Genomic DNA, 3,299 nt, shown 5'->3' on the forward strand with positions numbered 1-3,299 from the left:
ACTGGATTTCCGGCTTAGTGCATTTGCCACTTTGTTAGCTTTGCCTGGGTGGTAGAGGATTTCACAGTCATAGTCTTTGACCAACTCTAGCCACCTGTGCTGTCTCATGTTTAAGTCTTTCTGGGTGAAGAAATACTTTAAACTCTGATGGTCAATGAAGATTCTGCACTGGTTTTCTCATAATCTTTGAGTTGTCTGGAAGCATAAGCTATAACTTTTCCTTCTTGCATGAGTACAGCTCCTAGGCCCATCTTGGAAGCATTACTGTAGATGTCAAAACTCTTGTCACTTTCTGGGACTGTCAGAATGACAGCACTGGTCAGTCTCTTCTTTAGCTCTTGGAAACTCTGCTTACGTTTGTCTGACCATTCAAACTTCTTGTTCTTTCTAGTGAGGGTTGTTAGTGGAGAGGCTATCCTGGAAAAGTCCTCCACGAATTTTCTGTAGTACCCAGCTAAACCAAGGAAGCTTTTGATCTCCCTACCATTCTTGGGTCTGCTCTAGTTGTTGACCGCTTCTATCTTGGCTAGATCTACTTGAATACCTTCTTTAGAAATTATGTGACATAGAAATGCCACTTGATCTAACCAGAACTCGCACTTTGAGAATTTAGCATACAACTGCTTTTGCTGAAGGGTCTGCAACACTATTCTCAAGTGCGTGTCATGCTCCTTTCAGGTTCTGGAATAGACTACAATGTCGTCGATGAACATGATGACAAATTTGTCAAGGTATTCTCTGAACACTCTGTTTATCAAGTCCATAAAAACTGCAGGTGCATTAGTCACACCAAAAGACATGACTACGAACTCATAGTGTCCGTATCTGGTCCTGAAAGCTGTTCTGGGTATCTATCTTGGAGAACACTGTTGCCCCTCTCAATTGATCAAATAAGTTGTCGATTCTGGGCAGTGGATACTTGTTCTTGATGGTCACTTGATTCAGAGCCCTATAATCTATGCACATCCGCATAGATCCATCCTTCTTCTTGACAAACAACACAGGAGCTCCCCATGGTGAATGACTAGGGCGGATGAAGCCTTTGTCAAGCAGCTCCTGAAGTTGTTCTTGTAACTCTTTCAGCTCTGCTTGAAATTGGACTGGTATAGGAACCAGCTCAATCTCAAACTCCACTTCTCGGTTGGGAGGTAGTCCAGTAGCTCTTCCGGGAATACCGGATACTCTGACTACCCGAACTTCCTCTTGGGTTTTTCTTGTTCTTCAGATTCACAATGTGTGAAAACCAGACACCCTTTAGCTAACATCCGTGAGCTTTGAGGAAGAGAGAAATCGGGTCTTCCTCTTTGACACCCCTGAACTCAAAGGATGGTTCACCTGGACTAAAGATCACTTTCCTTCTATGGCGCGTTGTTTGAAATCCATACCCTAAATGATATCGAAATCCTCATGGCGAGGACTACGGATCTACATATAGCTCATGATCTGAAATTGGTGCGACCAAGTCATCGGTTGGATTCCATGACTTCCCTTGAAGGTAGGGTTGTCAGAACTTCGAGTTCTGCTGTAGGTACCTGTAATTCTTTGGCAAAGGGTATTGATACAAAAGAATGGGCACCCCAGTATCAAATAGTGCAGTAGCTATATGTTGAAAAATAACTACTTGACACTGGCTGGAACTGGTGGGGCTTCCAACCTTCCTTGACTGAACTGAGGTCCTTCCAGAGTTGCAGGCATATAATGTAACTGAGGTTTGCCTCCATATTGTATTGGTTGTGGCTGAGGTGCTTTGAGCTTGTTAGGACATTCTTTAGCCATGTGTCCTTCCTGCCCACACGAATAGCATCCCGTCTTACCCAAAAGACAAGCTCCTAGATGTGTTCTCCCACATTTAGGGCAAGGAGGGAACTTGGTCTGCTTATTTGCTGGTCCTCCTTTCTGGTTACCTCCTGAGTTCCACTGCTTTCTTTTGTTATCTTTACCCTTCCAGTGCTGCTTATTTGCCTGAGGCTTCTGACTCCCTGCTGTCTTATCCTCGATCTTGACTGGCTTTTGCTGCGCTCGTTGTGCCCTGATGCTTTCTAGATAGTGCTAAGCAACTAATGCTCTGCTGACTAGCTCTTCGCCAGTTTGGGGCTGGTGAGTTCCACTACTCATATTAAGTGCTATCACTGGCCTCAGCATTCGAAGCATCAGTTTGACTCGTTCTTTCTCTGTACTTACTAGCTCTGGGCAGAGACGAGCTAGCCTATTGAATCTCTTTACTGCTTCTTCCATTGACAGGTCACCTTGTCTGAATTCTATGAACTCCTCATAATGCTTATTGGTGATTCGCTGGCGGAAGAATTCTTCATAAAACTATGCTTCAAAGTCAGCCCAGCTCATCTGATTGACTGCTCTCTTACTTTTAACTCTCTCCCACCACATACGAGCATCTCCAGATATGCAAAGTGTCTTGAACCAAGCCTGAGCATCCCAGGGCTCAGTCGTGCCTGAGAAACTTTCTGGCTTCAGCTTCAGCCACTGTATCAGGTATGCTTCTTGTTTTCTAGGTGTTGTGGGGACTTCCAGGGCGGCTGGTGGAACCTCAGTCACCACTGGAGTTTCCACATTGATAGTTGGAGGAGTGGGAGGGACTGGCTATTGATTCGCTATCAGATTGACGATCACTTGTTGTTGCTCTGCTACTTGTCTCTAGAGTTGAGTAACAACTTCAAAAATATTAGGCTCAGTTGTTCTGAGCTCTTCGTTCTCCTGAGGTCGGTCCTCAGTACGAGCGGTACGGGGACGTCCTCTTCTTGACATCTAATTATGCAAAGAAAAAAACTTGATATCTTTTCTATCCTTTCTAAACACACTTATGTATATGCATAAAAGAGAAACAAAACTTCTATCTTACTAAAGCTCATATAAGCAATTACTCCATACTGCAAATAATAAATAAAGCATAAAAGGAAAATCTTAAATACTTTCTTACTTGAAGACGGCAAGGTTGATGCTGATGTGTGTGTGATGCTGAAGAATGGGAACTGCTCTGATACCAACTGTAACGACCACACTTCTTATCTATACTACTACTCTCTAAGAGCGACCGTTACTTATCTATTACTCTACTTACTAGTGTTACTTATGCTATTATTAGCAACACTTAATTTATCACGGCCCCAGAGAAGTTCCTACCGAAAAATTTCGGCAGAGTTTCCCCTGTACCGGTGACAATAATCATCAATACATGCAAAATAAACCATCAGCCACATGCGGCTGGTATATATATTTCACAACCACGCAGTAAGAAGACACAACAACTAAAAAAAACTATTCTAGCAATAGCAAATGAATAA

The sequence above is a fragment of the Zingiber officinale genome, chromosome 11A (assembly GCF_018446385.1).
Source record: "Zingiber officinale cultivar Zhangliang chromosome 11A, Zo_v1.1, whole genome shotgun sequence".
Lineage (NCBI taxonomy): Eukaryota > Viridiplantae > Streptophyta > Magnoliopsida > Zingiberales > Zingiberaceae > Zingiber > Zingiber officinale.